The sequence below is a fragment of the Seriola aureovittata genome, chromosome 1 (genome assembly GCF_021018895.1).
Source record: "Seriola aureovittata isolate HTS-2021-v1 ecotype China chromosome 1, ASM2101889v1, whole genome shotgun sequence".
Taxonomy (NCBI): domain Eukaryota; kingdom Metazoa; phylum Chordata; class Actinopteri; order Carangiformes; family Carangidae; genus Seriola; species Seriola aureovittata.
Genome location: NC_079364.1, coordinates 8,260,038 through 8,275,721, shown reverse-complemented (window position 1 = coordinate 8,275,721; position 15,684 = coordinate 8,260,038). Strand labels below are relative to the sequence as shown.

General features: G+C 38.2%; 1 protein-coding gene across 2 annotated transcripts in view; it reads left to right on the top strand.

The window, feature by feature from the left end:
- The first annotated feature begins 167 nt into the window (after nt 1–167).
- The window catches only part of LOC130166947 (zinc finger protein 609-like), a 75,177-nt gene continuing 59,660 nt past the window's right edge, over nt 168–15,684 (top strand). For both annotated transcript variants that reach the window (XM_056372823.1, XM_056372815.1), the window contains exon 1: nt 168–1,551. The gene's annotated coding sequence lies outside the window, so the exon portion shown is untranslated. The remainder of the gene's footprint in view (nt 1,552–15,684) is intronic.

Below are 15,684 nucleotides of genomic sequence, written 5' to 3'. Positions count from 1 at the left end.
AATCAGCATCATGACTGGGTACGTTTGTAGAGACCGTGTAATTAAACAGCCTTATATATAATATAAAAATTTCACATATTCACATATTTTTTTTTCTAACTTTCTTAGTTTTGTTTGACAGTAACATCCCTGATATTCATACTAAATGTAATAATGTCAAAGGAACACTTTCATTATTTAGGGAAATATAGATTGGACATTTCTGGAAAGAGGTGGGCTACATTATTGTATTGACTGTTGGTTTCAGTACATCTCCCTCTTGAACATGGAATATTTATCATGAATTCATTCCCAAAGTAATTAATATAAAAAAGGGCCAATTTGTACTTAAATGTTGATATTTTGCAAGAAAACAGGCTGATAGCTCTTAAAAAGAAAAGAAAAAATAAACCACCCTTAGGTAAGCAGGTTAAGGATATGATGTAATCATGTGTGTGAATAAAATAAGACAACACAGTTTAGTAAATAGAAGATAATGGAGTTACACTGGCAGTAATGGATAATGATAATGATTCCTAAGAAGAGTAATTCATGTATAGAGACATCTGAAGCAACCCCCCACCCTTGAGGTATATGCGACTCTTCGTGTCCTTGGTTTGAGAGGCATTAAATGTAAATTGCGTGTGTACAGGCTACATACAGTGTATATTGTGTTGCATCATTGTTTCCTTTTTTTTTTTCCTTTTTATTTTTTTCTTTGTGTTTCTATGTAAGCAGATCACTTACTGGTAAGAAGTCTTTGAATTGATTTTTAACATGATTTTTACTATTTGTTACCAGCGGCATATTCTGTTTTGTATTGTATTTTGTAATTCAGTCCTTTCCTCTTGTAAACTATTTATGCTTATTAAATTAAAATTTGTACTCGCGACCTTCGTATATCTAAAGTCCTGGCTATGACCGTGCCCAGAGCCACCAGCTACCAGTCTATTACTCAACACATTTTATGTCATTTGGGCTGCCTGGTGGACATTCCTCGTAGAGAACAAACAAATTAAATCACAGTCCATTCAGTGCGGTTAATCCAGTTCCATATCTTTAGCCCGGGCTCTGTGGAGTGTGACAGTTCAATCCGAGTGGAACCGCGTGTCCTGGATTTCCTAACCGCTCCCGCTGCTGCTGGTTGGCTACATTGTATCAGTTCCCACTAGAAGAACCACCACGGCGCTCATCCAGAAACGGTGAATACGGAGGAATTAACCTGGATGGGAAGCTGTTAACTGTGGGATTAATTGCCACAAGGTCGCGGGAGTGGACTGGACTGGTGTCGGGCTTGAGACGGCACCGATAAAAATGCGTTCCGGACTCGGTTGTTTTCGATGTGGACGGTATCTCGAAGTGTGATGGCAGAAGTCCAGTGAATCGCTGGCCTCCCCTCCTCTCTTGTGTTGGATGTCTTGGGGAGTGCGCTGCCACTGGTTTCTGGTGCTTCAGATTTTTTTTAGAGGTTTTGTTGTAATTCAAGCCCATTACTCTGATTTGATCTTTTTATGGAGTGCACACCACCATGGACAGACCGGGGGTTTGGAATAAGAGTGACTAGCTAAGTCGGTAAGTTAGTGAATGTTTTTTTTTTTTTTATCTTATTGTTGATAATGCAAAGGCTCGCTAGCCATTTAACGCCAGCCTTGCGTGCAAGGAAAGCTGGCTAGCTTTACAACATAAAGCCACACAGCATGCAGCAGCAAGAAGCTAGCCAAGCCTGACTGCACTCTGAGCTCATTGTTTCACTCTGCCTGCTAGCGTACAAGTCAGATTAGCTCATTACACCAAGCTAAGTTAGCGCTGTTAGCTTCTTGAAGTTCAACTAACGTGTAAACATGTAAAATGCTAACTTAACGTGCTCTTATCCTGAGTAACGTTGAAGCACCTAATGAAATAGCTTTAGTACACGGGTAGTAACGGTCAGCTTTCACTTCAGGCAGAGGAGAACCACTCGCCTGCTTGTATGCACCAATCATTTTTATTTTAAGTTCAATTTTAGGCAACAAAATGTTTTTTGAGGAAACACTAGTTGGACAGAGTTAAAGCTGCAGATTCCTCCAGTGTAGTGCCTACAGTGTTTCCCAAGCTGAGTACCGGGGACCCCAGGGGCTCTGTGAGTGGGGTTTTTTGAGATTCTCAGTATAAACAGAAAATGAAACGTTTTTCAGTAGCGTGTAACTCCTGAGGTTTTTCAACAGAATGTGAGACTGTGTGTGACCCCATGTTTCACTTCCACTACACTGGTTAACAAACAACACTTTGAATATAAGGTGTTACACTTCAGCAACGCCTTATATGTGGTAAACTGTCTTCTCTAGTGGAATTTAAGGGGATAAGATCTTAAGAAATGGTGTACTGTGGTCTAATAAACCTTGTAGATTTCTGATAGGAAAAAATGTTGGGACCCTTCTCTCCAGATTAGTCAGTTTCTTTTCGTTGGCTCATTTTGTTGGGGCTGTCCAATCTCAGTGAAGTGAGTCATTCAATTAAAGCACTTTTTTTCTTTTTTCTTTTTTTTTTTTTTTTTTTTACAAGACCACTTTGGGCTAACCCTGTTCTCTATCCTGTGGCCTGTGCTGCTCCATAGAGTGTGACAGTACCACATTTAAAAACTGGTCATGTTGACTGCAGCTCAATACTCGATTGCAGGTTAACATATATGTCAGTTAGTCAAGATCTGAGATTACAATTATGTATTTTATAAAAAAAAGAATTATAAAATGTGAAAGTTTCTGCAGGAGGGTTGATAAATATCCAACCCCAACAGGTTGCCTTTAAAATGGAGCAGTATTCATGTAAAGTTGAAGTTGCGATGTTGGTCTAGGCAAAATGTCAGGTTTGTGGGTGGAAAAGTGTGAGATTTGGTTGTCATTGTGTAAGCAAGCTGCAAGATAATGTTGGTATCGGTTTTGTATGTTTTGCAGAACCTTGTTCTTTGTTCCTAATGAACTACTGCCTACAGTTAAACTGATATGATTGGCTGTTCACATATTATCATTTGTGTTGCTTATTTCTGTTTTTACTCGTGCAACTGCTTAAGGCTTACAATGCAACTCCTAAGTCCTCCATCTGACCTGACCAAATTAATGGACTAGTCTCTAGCATTACCCCAGGGGGATGTATTTCAGAGAATGTCAACAGTGTCTGTGAAAATTGCAAATTCAGTTTTACTAGAGTGTACTAAAACTGAAGAGATAAATTGGCCAGGTTAGATTTGTCCACCACAGAGCTCTGACAATTTTATATTTACACTGAAAAGGTCTGTCTCAGTACAAATCTTGGTCACAGTTCTTTCAACAAAAGCAATCTAAATGGGCTTTGGCTCTGATCCACAGTGATGTAAAAACAATATCTGGGTGAACAACCTAATTTTTTGCCCAATTTTTTCTGATGTCTTGCACAGCAAAAACACTGTAAACAGACCTATTACCTTTCCAGCACGGTCCTGTTAAACCAGATACACCACGGTTGCACTGTGGTCGGGGCTGAGAGAGCGCATCGCCAAAATAAGTTTCACCGATCAAAATGCTTCACACAGAGGCTCTGAAACTTATAGGAGCATCAACACGTTTTTTTTTATTATTAATTAATCTGTTGATTTTCTCAAGTAATCAAAAAAAGCAATCAATAATGTTGTTGCCCTAAGACTTGTTTTCAAGTGTTTAACCACCTACTGTCCATGCTTTTTGTTCAGATAAAAACATCAATAACCGAGAAAGGAAACTTTGAATATTTGGCAGTGAAACATTTTACTTGTTCCTGAAGAACCTAAAGCATTCATGATAATGCAGTACATTTGAAAAACCAGTTTGGTAACCTTGCATTTTGGCAACTTCATTTGCTGGCAAAAACTCTGAGCTGGTGACTCTGATAAAAGATAACCATAACATAAATGCAGGTGTGAGATATTACATGAATTCCTCCTATGCTCAATTGTAGCAACACTTCACTGTCCTGTTAATCCACTTTGTTCCAGTGTGCCATGCAATAAATATGGCTGATTCGCACCTAGCATTTGCTTATGTGCAGCATGTTGGAAGTTCTTTGGACACTCCACTTAGCAGCAGACCTGTGGTTGTTTTGTATTCAAACACTTTGTCAAAAACATCAGCAGTGGCTAGCAGTTGGGTTGCTCAAAGTAAAGGCTTGGCATGCAGTCACTAGAGCCTGACTGGTTAGTTGGTTTCAAACTATCAAGTGACTTAACAGGAAGTAATGTGAATGACGTAGATAAACAGTCACACATACGACCACAAAATGAATATTGGATATTTAGGGTAATAGAGAGATCTATGCAAAACATAGTAATATAACAATGTCAGGCCCGGATGATTTCATGTTGCTGGTGGTACTATTAATAAATGTAATACTTCTTCAGAGCAAACATTTGTTCCTTCCTTTGGAACAGGAAAAATTCATCTTTTTTTATGGTGAGACAGGCTCAGTTCTTCTCCATTTGATAACCTTTTTTTTATACCAGTAATTTGTTTTAATGATTGTAAGGAGCTTTGCTGTAGCACACCAGGTACATTTTATACAATCTGAAAGAGCTATCATTTGCAAAATGGAAGTGAAATTTAAGACTCTAAGCTCCACACAATAACATAACATTTTATTGTTGTCAGAGATGTGTAAATTTGCCCAATGCTTGGACGAGTGCTTAAGCTGAATATACGAGCAATGCCACTTGAGGAAATCCCCATTTTATTATTGACCAGATGTGATTTTTGAGACAACTGAGGAGCTTGTGATGTTTTTAAATGGGGGGGAAACAACTGATTGTAAAAGTGACTAATGTATGTGATGATCAGTGGCTTTTACTTTGACCAAATATGTATTTGTCAGTATGTGTATGACCAGAAGGAAATATTATGTTGCGAGGATCTGAAAAAAAAAAACAGTGAAAATTATTATTACGTTTTGTGTTCATTTTACGTACCTTTTAAAAATGTGTTCCACATGAGGCTGGACGTCCAAGAAACAGTGTGGAAGAGGAAATTGTAACAGTGTTTGTTTAGAGGTCCAGGGCATCAGATTAGTCCAGAACAAGGGGATTATTTTGGCTTTGTAAGTCTCCCGTCATCTCATGGGCGCACACCAGCTGATGGCAAACTCAGAAAGGATTTGGCCTATATCCTTTTTAAGTACCTTAAAATCACTTGAATGAAGCCATTTATGAATGTATATTCCCATGTGCAATTGCATTCTTGGATTTTACTTGGGCAAATAAATAGAAGTAATAATAATAGACCTTCGGAATGAGAAGCCTATGCGTTCCTTGACTCCCTTTGTGAGTTGGTGTTAGACTCATAATGTGGTTAGTGTCGTTTCACAGATTGAGAGGAGATGGAGAATCTTTGTAGTTAAAAACATCACTCAGTGTTTCCCCATGGTTGAGATTTATTTGAAGTGGTCCACCTAAAGTGGTGGGGGTTGGGCTCGTTAAAGCCCTGGTGGGAAGCTACAACATCCAACACTTGAGAGTCTGCAGGAAAAACAGCATTACATACATGATCTGACTTCCAGATAGTAGCCAGTAATGCATACAGCAGACGTTTTACTTGCTACTCTGCACAGTCAGCTGCATTTAACAGGGAGACATTTAAAAGGAAGAATTAGTGAATAAAAACGTTTAGGAAATTCTTTTTTTTTTGAGTCTCAGGATTTCACAGTTCAGTGTTTGAGCCTTATCCTGATCTCAGAGCTTTAGATATTGATCAATACAGAGCAGGTCAAAATCATTTAAAGTAGAAAACGTAAACATTCTCTTCTTTAAGCTTCTCAAATGTGAAAATATCTTCTTTTTTTTTAACTGGCGTTTTTATTGCTGTTTACTGTTATTAGGAGGGTCAAACGATTAATCAAGAAAACAATTGATTGCGATAACATCCATTAGTCACAGGCCTAATACAGAGTCCATTGCACGCAGCTGCACACTTGGCTTTAAGTGTGTGTGAGTGTGCGCATATATACGCATATAATATACTTTATATATATATATATATATATTATATATATATATATATATATATATATATATGGAAAGAGAGAGGTGTCATATAGAATAGTTGGGGGGTGGATTTGGATCGTCGTCTCTTCATCTCCGCCAGATAGAAAAATGCTGAGGTTCAGTTTCAGTCTGCAGCTAGCAGCATGCTAATGGGCACATGAGGAATATTTAAGTATTGCAGAAATAGTAGCAGTGGAAACAAGTGTTTTTAATGTTGCAACAAACATGTCATTTGACTCACAGTCCCTTCAGTGTGTCTGTAGATATCATTAATTAAAACAGCTCGTTGCCGTTTTATTTGCTTGTTAAAATGTCAAAACACAGTGAGGTGTTTTTCTGACAGCTTGTGGATTACTTGAAATGCTGTAGACTAAACAAAGGATGTGAACTGGATCTGCTCTTCTGTTGTCAGTATTGATCCGTCCATCCATCCTGTGAATCAGCTTGGGACACTTGTGGGGGCAAATGTATCTGGGTTAAGCCACCAAAATAAATCTTATATATTTTTATATATATGTGTGAGCTGTTGGGTTATGGGAGAACATTACCTCCTTTATTTCCTGGGGTTACTATTTTGTTGAAAAAGTTGACTAGATGTGACAGTTGTCTTGTGAGCTGTAAACTGGTATCATGGGTCAAAGAATATGCAATTCTGCTTTAGTTTTTATAGCATTGATTGGTTTCCTCGCGAGCGAATTTCCAATTATAGCAGGAAAGAGCTTTGAATGCTTGTTGCACAGTTGCTGCTTTGCCAGAGACTGGTGATCCATCTTTTCCTGGGATGCGAGCCCAGGTTACGCTCAACTCTCTGCCACACACGCTCTAAAGATATTGTCAGCTTTTGTGGTGATGCACAGTCCCGAGTGCTGCAGAAATGCTGTCTCATTTGCCTTTTGGTTTGATGGATCATTTCTGTATTCTTAGAAAGATAAGACACAGAAATTATGAGTCCATTCAGGCTGATATTGATGAGATTTTTGTTGTTGTCATAATAATGAAGCCCTGTCAAATTGCATTAGTATATTTAACACACTGTTGCTTTCAGTAGGGTCTTAATTCACCCACTCAAAAACAACATGACCTTGTTCGCCGCTCTTGCTTCATTTGTTTCTGACACTGGTGATCTTTTCACTGCAAGGTGCACACAAGTGGTATGAAATTGTTGCTGCTCTACAGTTGCTGTAGCCCATCAATTTGTTGACAGAAAGCAGATTCCGTAAGCTTGATTTTTATCCGTAGGAATGTCACGGTCTTTTATAAATGTACATTGTTGAGTCGAGTTGTTGTTGTTGTAGAGCAGGAAAGGTCTGTGAAGATGATGTGTGGGATTTCCTCAGTGCACATCAATACTGTAACATGGTGGCAGTGAGTGGGTGGTTCTGAGGCACTGTCCCCATTGCTCTAATCATACTGCAGGATCCAGTGTCGTCTGTAGAATCAAAGAGAAACATTGTCTCTCTGGGCTGACACATGCCTCACTTGTGCTATTGACGAGTAAATGAGAGAACATCCACAAATGACAAAAATTGCTGCAGTCTAAAGTTGAAACACATGATCGAGTGGAACTTCAATACAGATGTCAATGCTTTTTAAAAAAGAAAGTAGTAATTCTCTTTCTGTCAGGCACAGGCCTGAGCGCACATGGACACAGATTTATAGAAGTGTTTTATGTTCGTCTTAAGTTTGAAACATATTCACATCAAAGCAGTTTCAGTTTATAGACCACTGAAGTGTTGTCATTTCAGGCGCACAGTGATCATGTCCAGTTCCTTTTAACTGTGCATGGATAAAGAATCTTCTGGGATTACAGGCTTTATTCGTTTGATTTTGCAAGACATGTACTGTAAATATCACGGGGCTAGTTTCTTTGGCAGTGTGTTTGCAGCTGTTTGATAATGAAAACATTACCAAAGAAACTAGTGCAGGATGTTTTGGCAGTGCCAAAATCTCCCACTTTTCTCTTATTTGCTTTAGATTTTTATGGTGACTTCAAAATTGGTTCACACCCGTGTCACCAGTTACAACAAATCCCCTTTAAAATCCACCAATCTTGAACAAAATAGTCGGTTTTGGCGTGTAGTTACAGGAAATCATATTATGGCCCTCAAGGTTGGACAGTACTGGTTGGCCAGTTGCCCCTGGCAACCACATTTGGACCACTGTCAACCATTTTGTATAGTGTGGTTGCTCTTTTTGGTAACCAACACACTGATTCCTCTGTCGTAAATGTAAAATCTTGTACCTAGGCAAACAAGAGAGCTGCTGTTGTGCTTTGTTGGAAATGCCATAATATGTTAATCTATTTAAATATGTTAATGTAAAAAAAAGAAGTCAAATAATGAACCACATCATTCACAAACCCAGAAGACAGTTGCTGACGCTGTTCGAAGAATTTATCGATTAATTCATTAGTTATCCAACATTGTTCCCAGTTTTCTCTATTATATTAATGAACAATGACAACTGTGAAAATTGTTAGTTGCGGAAGAAACTATTCACTCTTTAAAAGTCTTTCAGCACCATGGGGAAACTAAAACTAAAAGCACCAGAGAATGCACAGAATGGGGCTTGAGGTTTGAAATATTAATTCATCAAACCAGGCTACCCTGCAAACGGTTTACTACAAATTCTGAAAATGATAAAAACATTTTCAGACTTAACTCATTTGTCGGTTCTTCTGATCAAATTAGACACAAGTGACAAGCCACTGATCTGATCACGCTGCAGGAAGTAATTATCTGTCCTTGTTCATTTTCCCATTAATCGGACAAGGTGCTGGAACCAGATTCACTTATTTGCACGGGAAATTCATGTCATACTTTAATAAACAGTATTATGCAATTTTCACAACAGATCCAGGAAAATCTCACATTAAAAACACATGTCTATCTCAAGAGTATTAAAATCGTGAGAAAGCAGTTAATGTCGCAAATTAAGCAACACTTGCAGTAATCATAAACTTTTCACTCACCCATTACAGAAAAAAAAACCTCCAGTAATGACACTGGACAGATCAGAGTGTAGCTGCAGGCAGTGTATATTGATTTCTTCTTCAGCGCCATTGCTGTGATGTTTACCGCACATTATAAAAACATCTGCACTGTGGACGTTTGTCTAAACAGCCAGAGAAGCAATCTTGTGGCTTTAACATAAGTGGATTGGACCGTCCTGACTGGTTTGGAAAAATATGGGTGGGTAACGTTTCACTCAACAGCTAAAGGCAGATTTATGCCTTTGTGTTGAGATGTTGTGGTATCTGCATGCAGGGCAGTGGAGGCTATCTGGGTTACATGGAGACAACAAAAATTGCTTTCCAACTTGGTCTACCCAATGTTTTCTCTGACATTTTTTCCATTGCTGGGAGTATTTGTTGATTGGAAACACAACACGGTGCAGGTTGATAAAAATGCCCGCTAATGCTCCTTTTCAGTAATGTTACACAAATGCATATATTGAGATAATGCAAAGCCATCCCCACTGGAAGACTTCCTCTAACCACAATCAGCTCTGTTTATATATATTAAAAAAAAAAAAAGTGGAATAAATGAAGGAAAACCCAATTACTTTGGGTGCATAATAAATGCACGACACGTCTTGATAATGTACAACACATCCATCTAGTGAGGTAGCGGTGCCGCAACAATCTACAGGTTAAATCCTACGAACTATAAATCAGTTCCCCACGCTGTCGGCATCCACACCAGGAGCAGAGAAACAACCCGACAGAGAAGCATAAATTCAGCTTTAGTGTTATTAGTAGTAAAGTGAAGTATTGAGATCCCCCGGGCTGTGAATATGTCAGACTAAATATGAATATGTAGTGTGGCACTGCTGAAAAGGAACACTTGTGCCATTGTCTAGGAATATGGTGTCTTAGGTTTTACTTGTACCATACTGTAATCTGCCAGAAAATAGATTAGATCCTGACATTAAAGGAGAATATAATGTCTTGACAGTCAGTCTGTTTACTTTGCATTTTAATTTGGCAGGCTCTATAAAGGAAGATTGACAGTGTTGCAGAAAATGAAAGCTGGCAGGCACGTACAATAGAAAAGGTAGATTAATAACTGAAAGAAAAGAGTTGATATCTGACAATCTGAGGAAAAAGGAAGCAAACCTGAGCTCTTTTCAGGATGACAAAGCATTTGAGCTCTGACCTAGCTGACTTGCATTTTTGAAGGTGCATGCACACGAGGCTTGTCATTTCCTTTAATGGATGACAAAGTGGTCATGGTGGCAGCAGATAGGTAAACAAGAACGTGAGACGTTTGAATAAGGCAAACGTATTGCAACGAGCATTGGGTGGTGCTTTTTTTTTTTTTTTTTTATGTTTTTCTTGATTACTTTCCAGAATGGAACATGAGGAAAACTGATCTAGCTCCCCCAAGACCCCAGCATTGCTATTTTGCAAAATGGAAACTGTGGTTGTTTACAGCAGCAGTTTAGTTCCAGAAGTCTTAAGACCATGCGAAACAGAATACAGAGCTCAGTTTGTGCTGTCTAAAAATTATCGACGAGGGTTAATGCGAGTTTAAATGTGGGAGTGAACACTGGTGAAAAGATTAAGCAAACATCCAGCGCCAACAAGTAATTATACCATACTTGAGTAGGAAAAAATATGAAAGCATCAAAACACACAAGTTCAGTTTTTATTACACACTGGGTGTAGCTGAATGGGAACACTTACTTTATCATCCCTGAAATGCAGAATGCTACTCCTCCCCCTCTTATACATACATTTTCTTGTACAACTGTCAGCGCTCATTGTCAGATACATTTTGTGTTTTTAGGAGCAAGATTAAGTTGCAAGATGGAACCACTGCAGATGGAAGTATTTAATATGATGTGTTGTGCAAAAAAGGAAAAATTTAGAGATAGTGGAATTAAATGGTCAGTAATTGATCCAAGCACTGTGAAAAACTTACAGTATTCAATCAATGATGAATTGGGTCTAAATTGGTGCCTTCTCCTGATACTCATCAATTTTTGAATGTGACACTTGTGCCTCTCAGGAACAAGATCACTGCTGCATCGATTCTGGAAAGCGACCATGTGAGAGTGACAATGGCATTTGAGACTCGCTTTGTTGACTCTGCTTCTGTTAAGCAGCAGCTGGGAGGGAGGCTGGCAGTTATTCGAGGTTAATGGTTGTCCATGCCCTCTCTCTAGTTAGACACTTATATGGCAACACCTCAACTGTACATGGTACAAACAGTAGTGCAGTGTATTAGTCATTCAGCAGTGGCCTGCTGTCTTCTCATAGTTAGACCCCTGACTCCCCACAGGAGCAGCAACACCACTGTTCCATGTGGTGCTTTTATTGCTGTGTTACAAGTCAGCCATTTACAATGTAGTAGGATAATAGAACTTTCCTTGATTAAACTACTTTAGCATTTTGAAATGTCCAGAGAAGGTATATGCAGATACCATTAATGTGACTGAATGTATTCTGTGCAGATGGATACGAGTTTTTAGAATTTGTTAAAATGCATGTAATAAACAATACACAAAAGACTGAAGTAAAAAAAAAAAAAAAAAAAAAATAGTGTCTTTATCTTATTCTATTCTATTCCACAGACACAGACCCATAAAGACAAAGAGACACACACACACACACACACACACACACACACACACACACACACACACACACACACACCCAGCAGTGTTAGACAAGGGACTGTCTGCTCTGTAGCCCCAGGCCTTGTCCTTTCACAATTCTTCCCTCTCCCTCATTTGTCTGTCTGTATTTCAGTAACAGAAACTAGCTTCATTTACCCAACACATTTATCCAACTCATTCTTTCTTTTCCTCCTGGATCGAGGAGAAAACCATAGAATAACATTGATTGACAGGGAAACTGTTCCATAGGGACGTTTGAGATTATAACAGTTCAGAATTGTTACAGACAATGCAGGGTTTGTCACAGACAGTTTTTAGCAGTGTCTGTGCCCTACCTGAGTTTTTTAATTTTTTTTATGTACTTATACCGACAATAAAATAAGGACCAATTATAAGTCAAGTTTTCATTTCTTTTTTTCTTCTTTCTCAGTTTAAACCAAATTCCTACACCTAGTTTTAAATGAGGACAAATGCTTGATTTATGTGTCAGATGAAGGCAGAACTGGAGAGAAACATCTCGAATGAACCAACTCCGAGTACTCGTGTACTGGCATTCAAGTGTGAATTGTGCATAGTGGGCGGTCCAAGTACTGTGCGGCACTTCTAAGTACTCTACTTGCTTGTTGTGGCAATGTGTCATATATCTTTAAACTGGCCTGTCTGTTTGACTCATTGTCCCATCTGGACCTGGTTTTAGGGTTTCAGGAAGAAAATCCATCTTAAAACCTTAAAACCTTAATAGAATCTTTGCCATGTTAATTTTACAGTAAGTGCTTCTTTCTTTTTCAAATGTGCTGCTTCTCATTTTACATGTATAGTGGTGTCTGATACTTCCTTCATTTTGATAAGCTCCCCTCTTTAGTTTTGAAGCGCAGTGCAAAAGTGGACTTTCTGCTGAATCACAGTGAACAAAAAGACATGCACCGTAGGTTTAGCTTTGTGGTATCTTCACACGAGTTAATAATCCTGGTTTGAAGCCTGACTTCAGTTAACTAACTGTAGGCAGTCGGGTGTGATGGTCACAATGATGATGGAACAGACAGACCTTGAGTTTACTGAACAACCCCCCCCCCCCAACCCCAAGAGTGGAGTGGCTAAGTCTCAAGTTAATTCCAATAACCTTCCTGCTAATACTTACCACGGCTATTCTTATTTGACAATATTAAACCTCTTTTTAATCACAGATAAACACAAGAAGCTCCAGCTTTCATGCTGCTGAGCACACATCAGCATGACATGTTGTTTACCACCTCTGGAAAATATAACCTTTTAAAAGAAACTAGCGTCTCTCCTACAGCTGCATATTAGCTCATCTACAATATTTTGCTGCTAAAATAACTAATGAATTTAATTCCTTTTACATGGAAATATGTATATTTGCTTACATAATACAGTGGGTTGTTCATGACAGCTGGCATAACCAGCTGTATTTAGACTGTATTTAGCTGATAGTTGATCCATCCACAAGAAACGACAACAATCACTCAGGAAGTTGTTGTTTGCTCATTCCTGGATTTGTTTTTTTTGTTTTGCACATTTTTGAACCTTCATGTCATGTTGCTGCGAGATCTTTCGAGGTGTTTTGTGACGAGATGTCAGATTCTTGCCAGTTGGTGCTGTTGTGCGAACCTCTTGGTCATCACGTTGGAACACTATTTTGACGGCAGAGTAAGACCAATTATCAAGACCAGTTGTTAAGTTCAAAACACCTTTGCAGCACTGCCTGATGTGAAGACACCCTGAAGTTTTATTTTTACTAACTCTAATATCTGGCTGTGGAGGGGGCTTAGTTGTCGACACCAAAGTCAACACAGAGCACTTCAAGAGCTCCCTTATCTCCACAGGTACTTTCCCTGCCTATGAATAATTCAGTTTCATGGTTAATGGTGAAGTTCCTTTGTCTTGTTTTCTAGTTTTACTGTAGATTTTCGAAACCATAAACCCTAACAAAAAAAATATTCTTTTCATCCAAGAGTGCTTTGACCTTTTGGATGAAATTATGTCCAAAATGACATTCTATATATTACACTTGGTTTAGTACAACTTGTCCAGTGAGGGAATCACCCTATTGTACAGGACATATATTTGATGTAGTGTTTTATTCTGTCTTTCCATAATAATGTCACCAAGCAGGTCTTTGTAATGTACTATATGATCTCTGTCTCAATGTCTTGCTGAACTGTTGGTACCTGCTTGCCTAATTCACAATTACTTTAATCTTCATAACCCGACTTGAGCTGTGGACATGAATTTCATACTTATTGCACGATTATCTGAAACCCATCACATTAAAGCAGACAATTCTCTGTCAGTTATCCAGCATAATAAATGGCATCACCACAGAAGTCCTGACTTGGTCCCTTCTGTTTTCAGTATCTTTGCAATCAAGATGATGAATATGTTGTTGCAACGTTATGCAGATGACACCGGCATATACTTAAGGGATTAATAAAAAGTTTGAGGTCTCAAAACCATCTACTGTTGAATGAAAGCAAATCCAAGCTTATTTAATTCAATCATGAATGATACTCGTTTTATGTCTGTTGACAATTTAAGGTATAATTGATAATTCCATCACAAACATTGTAGACTTGGATTAAATGTCATGTTGGTTCATTAAAGATATACCATAGCTAAAAACAAAAGTGATATTAGTTGTAAAGCTCTAATTTTAATCAACAATGCTTTAATGGTAAATAGTTATGATTTTTTTATCATTAGATTGTTTAACAAAAAGAGACTACTGGTAACGATAGGAACTCTGGGGGGGGGGGGGGGGCGACAACAATTAATGGATTAATTAATCAACAGCAAATGAACCTGCAACTATTTACTGTAATTTTATAGATAAAATGATTAATTGATTACCCAAAAGGGGGAAAAATTCAGCAGATTAATCACTAATGAAGTAATTGTTAGATGCAGCCCTAATTGGTTTAATATCCAAACAACATATTTTCTGCTATTTTTTGTTTTATGTTTGTGTAAACGGTCACAAACTGTAAGTACCCTGCAACTGAAATTTTTTTTTTTTTTTTTTAACATTCAAATTACAGAAATAGTATTCAGTGAAAATGACCATGTGCAAATATATGGAACTGCTGAGGTTAGATGGCATTGAACGACAACAAACCAGAGGATTTCTCAGAGCATGGAAAGTTTCTCAAACCACTTGAATATGCCTCATTAGTATTTAACCACACTCCACCATACAGATGGATTTAATAATGATATATTAAAATTCATTATAAACTTCAGTCTGTCCACTGAGAGATTAAGCACGCACTCATTGAGCTTACTTTACAGTTGACCACAAACACAATCAAGTGTGTCACAGTAGATACTGCTGCTGTTACTATATCGACTTGCATTGAGACAGAGTGTCTCAATTATAGAATGAAGAGACCAAAGATAATTAGAAGTGTTTTGAGAATCCAAGTGACTGGCTTTTGTAATTCAGAAATCATGGCAGAGTGGAATGGCTGAGCATGTTAATGGAGCTGCTCTTGTTTCTGCTAGAGTCCTCTTTGAGCACAGGAAAAATCAATCTGGCACCTTGTCAGTATTTAACATCAGGGCTTCCTTACTCCCTGGCCAATGTGTAAGTGTTCTTTCCGACCTCTGCATCGGCTGTTGCCACAGACAAGCCACAATTTGATTATTTATTTGTACTCATGGGTGGATTGAATTCCCAGTTTAGACTGGCTACCACTATTTTGGCTTGGCAAAATGATGGTCTTTGTGTAATTTATTTTTCCATATTTTCCTTTCTATGACTATTGAAGAATAATGTTGACAACATGCTGACAATGAAGTTATTTCTAATAATATTTCACAGCGAACAAGTACCTTGTGACAGGCACTTGCTTGTGTGAATGAGAGTAAGATCATTTACTGTGGCAAACATTTTCTACTTTCAAATGACAGTAAATGTAGTTGAAGCTGCTTTGATTCATGTGAGACAAATGTTTGTTTACTTCTAATATTTTAAGTGTGATATTTAGCTCAATTTGATTACAGTTCACACCAACTTGACTTCATCTGTCAGCTGCTTAAACTCTTGAGAG